We start from the raw sequence: 8,222 nt of genomic DNA, 5'->3' as shown, positions 1-8,222 counted from the left end.
TCTCTCCCAGTGTATCTGTGCCTTGAAATATTAATTCATAACAGCACAAAGCCAACACAATAAATAAACATTCAAGAAGGATAAAGAATATGCAGACAAATCTTCAGGTTTTTTTTTTTTTAAGGGATGTATAAACCCACATATTTCTCAATCTAATACTTCATGAAGTTTCCAAGATCAGTGATCTTTTAGAACTTAGGTATAAGTTTCTGAGTCAATTTTTAAAAAAAATATATGTGTCATAGTGAGTGCACCCCAGTGCAGTGAAAAAAAGGTTGACACAAGAGTTGGAAAGCAACATGGTACCGAGTCAAATGTGCTCATTTTTGGTCAACAGATATGACGATGTTATTCAGAAACAAATTTGCTAAACAGTTAAAAAGCTAAGCAGTCAAACAATTACACAATAGAATACTGTGTTGAGTGAAGCTATAAAGGTTTCTAACATGTTTTTGTTTATCTAATCTGTTTATTATTCAAAGCTTATGTTAAAAAAAAATGTCAGATGATCCTAGAAAGCAAAAATGCCCTGCACATGTAGAAGACTTACATGTGATGCTTTAGCGGGGAAGTGTATGAACTAGAACCCATATTAGAACAGATGTTCCTATAAGAAATAGCCAGAAAAGGGCCCTCCCGGTGGTGCAGCAGGTTGAAGCGCAGCACTATGAAGCTGTCCACAGCCACTGAAACAGGAGTTTGATCCCCCTCCAGGGAGCTGACACACAGGGCCCAGCAGACCTCTCCTGTTTTGCCCACTGCTCCGTTCAGCAGTGGACTTCAGTAGATCTGCCTGTTCTGCTCCCCACTCTGTCTCTGGTGAACCCTCTGTCTTTGGTGAACTGGGCCTGTACCCCAGTTCTTGTGTGCATAAATAAATAAATCTTTAAAAAAAGAAACCAAAAATACAATGTGTTATGTTTACAGATTATACCACACTTATTTAAAATTTCCAGTAAAAGTTGTTTGCAACCTAAGTCATACACAAAGTATTGTATCAAAGCTGAAGTGGAAAACACTAAAACATGCTACAGAGAAGGTGCTGGAGCTTTGGAGTAAGGTGAGTGAAGCATTTGCACAGTTGGAGGTGGAAGTTGTACCCCCAAGTTATATAGTTCTATAGACAATAGGCAAATAAATATAATTTTAGAAAAGAAGGATGCAGTGAATGTGCCCCATGTATAAAGTAAGAAAGGAAAAATCTAAAATATGTTATATTTTCCCTGAAATGTGAAGCAACATTTTTATAATGCAGATTTTATTATGAAAATTATCTCATATCAATGTTTGTAAAGTCGCTACAGAAGAGCAAAGAGAGCCAAGCATTTCTCCTTTATAAAAATCCCCTAATGTTTCAAATGTGCTGAATTGCACATTTATTGAATGCATTGGTTACAATAATAGAATGAAAATACATATCAAGGACACCTGATAGAATAAAAACATCCTTCTTTAAACACATGAGAATTTAAGTCCCGTGAGGTTCCAGATTCTGTCTTCTAAATCTGTATTTGCAAAGGCATTTCTCTGGAATGAACATGACGGTCAGTAGCCAGCAGGTGTATTTCTAGAAATAAACCTACTTCATCTGCCCCTGCAAGGTAGAAGTGGCATTTGGCAGTAAGTAAGAAAAGTGCTCTCTAAAGAATGTCAGATGATAAAGAGAACAATTTGGAAATATTTACATAGTTAGGTGATTTATTTCTTAGGTAAAAAAATAAAAGCCTAGCTGAGTTAATTCTAAATTATCTTTGAAAACACAGATTACACATTATCCCCCATCAATTGCCCTAAATAGTCTGTAAAACTTAACTCGATTCCTAATTCCTCTCCTTTGGCTTTCTGCTCTGATGATATTTTTGCATCTCTAATAGGATAACCCAGTATATTACTTACATGTGCATTTCCCCATAAGACTGTAGGGTTATTGAGATCAGATACAAAACAATTGTCCTAGCAGAATAAGAACTGGAGCATCCAAAGAGACTCTGTAAAGGTTGGGAAATTGAGTTAAAAAGCAATGTCCATTGGACACATGACCACAAGTCATGTGTGATAATAATAGTGGCCCTATAAATGATATTACTAACAGCAACAGTAATGACCATAATAACCACAGCTAATGTTTGAACAAGTTCTCGCTTACTATGGACCAAGCAACATTCAAAACACTTGACACACACACACACACACATATTTAATTTAAATACACTACAAATATGTCAGAATCTCCTATTATTATCTTCAGTTTAGAGATGTGGATGAAGGAACTTACCCTACATCACACAATTAGTTGTCAAAGATGCAATCCAAGTGGCCTGTTCATAGAGCTTGTGTTCTGTGAAATGAGTAAAATATTAAGTTTGGCTTCTGGTTTGCAAAGGAGAATAGTAAACTTATTGAATGCAGAGCTCTATTTGTTACAATGATAAAATGATAGCACTTGTCAAGGATACCTATTATATATTATACCAATATCATCATCTACTTTAAAAATGTGAGAACTTAAGTCCAACGAGGCTCCAAATTCGGTCTTCTAAGTCTATATTTTGAATGGTATAAAATATTGGCACATTACACCATTTGGAGAGTAGTCTTTATTCTGTTATTAAGGAATAAATGAATGAATGCATGGATGGATTTGATGGGTCAGGAACTTCACATGGTTGATTATCTCACTTCATATGCACAATAATCCAAGTGTCCCTGTAGTAAAACCTAGAACACTTTGGGTCAGAAAGATCACCAAACCTTTTTCCCAGGGTCAAAGAGTTGGTGAATAGTACTGACTCCCCCTTCTCCCAGCCCACACTGACCATCCATTCTGACTCTTAGTCTGACTCTCAGAGAAGAAGAGCATGACTAACTGGAATGCATCCAGAACAGTGGGGCCAGAATGCTGAGTATCTTGATAGCCACATACCATAAGGAACAGCTGAAGGGACTGGGAACATTTGTTCTGGAGTCAAGGATACTCAGGGAGGTGGAATCACAATCTTAAAATATTTCACATGGCATCAAGTAGGAAGGGGGTAAATTGAGTTGGCAATGTAGCTATAGAAGTCAAGAGCACTGGGGCAAGTGAAAAAGAGAGGGTTAAGTGCAAGAAAGAAGTTTCCAGTATTTGGCAATGTGCTGGAGAAGGAAGGCTCATCTTGCAAAATTCAAGTGACCAGTTGCCAAGGAATTGCAGGGGCAGGTACTGCATGAGGTTTAGGTAGGACTTGCTGATGTTCAGCCTCATTGATTTCAAATAATTATATAAGATCATGAGACACCGAGGGAGGATACACCCTCCATGAGCTGACATTAACAATAAATCATTATATATAATTAATAATAATGGAGTAGAAATATGTATAACTTCATTGCAAATCATCAGCATTTATGTTCTCTTCTCAATGATGGAGTGGTGACTATGACATTCAGGGGCAAATGCCTCTTTCTCTACCTCCTCACCCCTCTTGAAAACAAAGATACTTGAAATATCCCTTTGCCAGTGGGATACTGGTGATAAAGGAGAGGGCAGGGACTTTCCCTCCTGGTTGCCAGAGTCAGATAGGAGGAGGGGGTAGCTCCTGAGAGGCTGGTACAGCTACAGGTGCTGAATTAAAGGACAAAGGTTTGATAGGATGAGGGCAGTTTTGAGTATGGGGCCCCTCAGACCTGTTTTCTAATCACAGCACCACTTAGGAGAGACATTAGCTTCTGCAGTCTCAGTCCGTTCATTTATAAACTGGAGGTAATAATACTCAGTATGGGTGCGGATGGAATCAAAGGAAGCCTCAATGACAGCCAGGGTCATATGATTTATTATGGGCATCACAGAATTCCCAAGAAGGGATGAAACAGAACAGGGCTTGGAATTCCATGAGGGAAGCTCCCCTCTCGTAGTTAGGAAATCGGAATGCCTATTCCCAATGTGTTTTGCACCAAAAAGAGTTCAGGCCTTTCAGCCTTTCCCAGAGGGTGAGATTTGTTCCAAGAGATGGTGCTGTCATGCGGGCTTGGGAAAAAGAGAAGGTCAGGTCACAGGACTGAAATACTCAAAACACAAAGACACCATAGACAAATTGATGACCTCAGGACAGTAGTCAGGACATATCTGAGTCAGAAGTTTTGACTTTATGGTGTAACCAGGATTGACTGAGCCACTACAACACATGAGGGAGCCTTGGAAAAACAGATGTCACAAACTCTCATTAAACTGTCAAACACAATTCCAGCATTTCCTCTCCCATCATAGCTGATTATCAAGATATACACACATGCACACTCAGGGAGACACACACCCCCCTTTGATAAATGTCGGAGAGTTTCATGAGATTTGGATTAAAGAATATTCGGTATTTTAATGTTTCCAAGCAGTAGAACTAATTCATCAAAATTCCTGAGACTCTTTCAGCTTGGCTACATTTCTTTAAATAGTTCCATAAGTTTGGAAGAACAAATGCCCACTATTGGACACTAAAAACTTTGCAATTTAGTTAATTAGCCATTCCATCGCCATTCCCTTAATTCAGGATTCATTTAGCCTGCTCTTACTGATGGTCACCCACATACTGGGTGCTTGTCACATATCCTATCTCCAGGTCACTGAAGAAGTGTGGAATTATCCAATGGGGAATGACTTTATAGGGGAAGAACTTCTTGGCAATAATGATGCCAAAGACAAAGAGTTCTCGTGAGGATCTGGACAAATTCACTCACAAGTGAATCTTAGAGAAAATAGCAGTTTTGGATAAGCAAATTATAATTGATACCTTATAAGGCTATTTCAAGTACTTAGATTGTAGGATCCTGAGACTGAAAGAAAGAATAAAAATGTTCTGCAGGGTAATAAGAAAAGAGACTTGTGCCCAGCCCTGAACTTAAGAGATGAAAAGAATAATTCCCAACGTTTGCATGGAGCATGTGCTGGAGAAGAATCTTCCCTATGGACTTGGAGGTGTGAAATAATTAAAAACTAAGTAGGTATTAAAACAGTGTCAATTTCAGAAGAGGTTGAGGATCAAAGGCTGAAGAATTATTCCAGACCACTGAGAGTGAGGTCGCCTCTTTGGACTCTAGTCCTGTGATCTTCCTGCTGGCTTCTGGTGCAAGAAGGCAGGCATAGCTTCAGTGGACACATAAAAAGCTGGACATGGCAGAGCATAGAGGGCAATCAAAGAAACCTCCAAAGTTGTGAGCAAACGTAAATAATAGAATGATGACAGCATTGATAGAAATGGGAAAGGCTGCAGAGGAATTTCTTGTTAAAGTTTGGGTTAATAGTAGTTGAAGATAATGGTGATCATGAAAAAAACAACCCCCCAAAAAGTCAACTAGGGAGTAATGATCTCCCAAGATAATACTTGCAGTCAAATATTTAAAGTTTGTCTTTATAGACTAATTCTCATATTAAATCTAAGAGGTGTTATTAAGGTATAAGCCGAGGCCCAGAGAAGTTCACAATGACTCCCAGGTCAGCTAAGTCTTATATGTAAATACCAGGAACTGAATTTGGCTCCTGAGTTCGCACATTTATTCATTACACTCTACCGGAGGGAGATTTGGCAGGAATGCACATAATCTATAGGCACACAGATGAGGAACAGCTGCCGTACCCCTGAGAGTGTGAGAAGGTGTCTCAGCAGAGGAGAAGTTTTAGTTAGAAAGTTAACTGAGTACTTTTCACACACAGTATTGTGATATTTTTGTGCCATTACATTGCTTTTTTCTTATAAACAGATAACATGGAAGAAAAGAAAAATAACAACTAGTTCTGACAAAGTGTGTGATTTAGCTCAGATCCCAGGAGTCATACTCATTTTTATATGCTTGATTATTTGGATGTATAGACAAATGGATTCAACCAAACAACAAACCTGCCCTCTTTCCCTTTTTCAAATCAGCTTCTAACTGCACCAAAATTGAACAGAATGAAGCCATCAGCAAGGACACAAACAAAGCTGGTTGTGTTTGCAGATGTGGTCAGGTTTAAAGTAGGTGGTGATTATCATAGTGTCACTATGCTAATCTGTATTCATTCCAGAACTGTCAGTAAGATTCCTATGATGTTCGCAGAAGAGGACATCTAGATGCATCTGCTGTGGAAATGTGAAACAGGCTTCCAATAGGGAGACTTGGATTGAGGCAGAGCATATAGATGGAAGGTTCCCGAAAGTATGGTGGGAAAAATCATTTGGATGTGGTCCTTGGACAAAGAGTTGATTTATTAGTACTGGAAGGGTGCATGGGAGAAAGGAAGTGAGAGGTTATGAGAGAATGACCCCCCTGTAATGGTGGGTGGGAGAATTCTTGCAGTATGTATGTAGCTTTGCTGTGATTTCCTCATTCTACACTGTCCAACACCGTAGCCATTGGTCACTGGTGGGTATTAAGCCCTTGAAAATGTGACTAGTCTGAATTGAGATGTGCTGGAGGTGCAAGTTCAAGCTAGATTTCAGAAATGGCATGAAATATGACAAACAGTTCATTATTAACTTACATTTGCTTTGATATTGAAATGAAAACTTGATATATTGAGTTAGGTCTATATGCAAACTGATTTTTTTATCTTTATCTTTTCACCTTTGTTAATGTAGTGACTAGAAAATTTGCAACTCATGTGGCCTCTAATGTGTGGCTCACATGACATGTGTGTCAGGCATCTCTGTCTTGAGTCTTTTGATAAGCAGGTTGCATCCTTGGTGGGATGAAGGGGTCTAAAGTTGTTGCTTTAGACCAAGGCAGGAGGGTCACTAGGAAACAAAGGATGACGTCATCTCTGCCCCCTCACCACAGAAACCAGCCTGGAGAAAATAACCTGGGGAGAACCTTTGCATTCATGGGAAAGAAACTCTGTTGCCTCTCTCTTGGGACAGAGCAAATGAGTCAGGTCCTGAAGTCCTGACACAGGCATTGGAAGCTCTGGAAAACAAGCTGGTAGCTTGAAGCTCAAAAACTAGACAAAAGTCCTAATCCCAGGACTGGGGGTCAGGAGAGTTCCCTTTAATACAATGCCTGCTGCTTTAGCAAATGCTCACTGAGCTCTGTTTATACTTGATGATTTCAATTATTTTATGTTCTTTCTTAGGAAGTATTTTTCTTAATTTCACTGCATCTCATATTTGCCCTAAGAACACAGAGAGATTTTGCACAAGCGTAGGCCAGGTCTTTCAAAGAAGGATGGCCTACATTCAAGATATATTTGTGATGATATGTGCAGCAGGGAACCAAGTCTTCAGATTTTGATGTTCTCTGAACTTCTCACATCTAGTACTGTGCCTGCAACACAGTTGGTAGCCAGTGAAGGAATCATTGGCCTGCAAGAAAGTGATACTTTAGAGAATGAAGTCAGATTAGCTAATTCTCCCTATATGAAGATAGTTGGTATAATTCTTAAAGGATTTGCCTTATAGAAGTGAAAGCACATACTGAAGTAGAAACTGGATCTTCCACATTAATGAGGGAAGTAATCCCAATAAAACAATTTTAGCTACCATCAGTGGAGGAGCTCTGGGCTAAGGGCTTTACATGAATTAGCTGATTATATCTACATCAAAGCACTAGCTATGACCTATGTAGCTAATGTAACAGTAAATCTCATTTTATAGGCGAAGGCACTGGGGTGTGAAGAAGTCAAAGAATCAGCTAAAATTTACAAAGTTCACAAGGGTGGAGCTGGACTTTCAATTCAGACTATCTGACTCTAGAGTGTTCATTTCCAATAATTATGCCGTAATTGTATTTCAATTAAGTAGCATCCATAAATTCAAATGTGATGTTTCATGTATGCTTATGCGGCCTTGCTCTTTGTGAGGGTGAATGTGAGGCCTGTGACCGTGCACAGGTATGCCATTGCTAGGAAACAGAAATGTCTCCCTCTCTTTCCATCCATTCCAATACGACAGGAATATTTGATTGGCTTCAGCTATTGGAATATCTTCTCAATATATTCATGTTTGTTTTGAATCCATTAAAATTAGTAACTTTCAACATATTGGGATGTGTCATCAAAATGATCTTTCAGGGCCCTCCATAGTGGCACAACAGGTTAAAGCACAGCACTAAGAAGCTAAAGCCACTTCCGCATGAGGTGACCCACATGACCTGGCAGACTGCTCCTGACCCGCCTGCTGCTCCCCTCAGCAGTGGATTTCAGTGGATCCACTCTGTCCCTGGTGAATCCTCTCACCACCCCTGTGCCTCTGGCCTATACCTAGTTCTGTGTGCATAAA

The sequence above is a fragment of the Condylura cristata genome, unplaced genomic scaffold, assembly GCF_000260355.1.
Source record: "Condylura cristata isolate star-nosed mole 26May11 unplaced genomic scaffold, ConCri1.0 scaffold00009, whole genome shotgun sequence".
Taxonomy (NCBI): domain Eukaryota; kingdom Metazoa; phylum Chordata; class Mammalia; order Eulipotyphla; family Talpidae; genus Condylura; species Condylura cristata.
The sequence above is the reverse complement of the archived record's forward strand: the minus strand, read 5'-3'. Positions refer to the sequence as shown.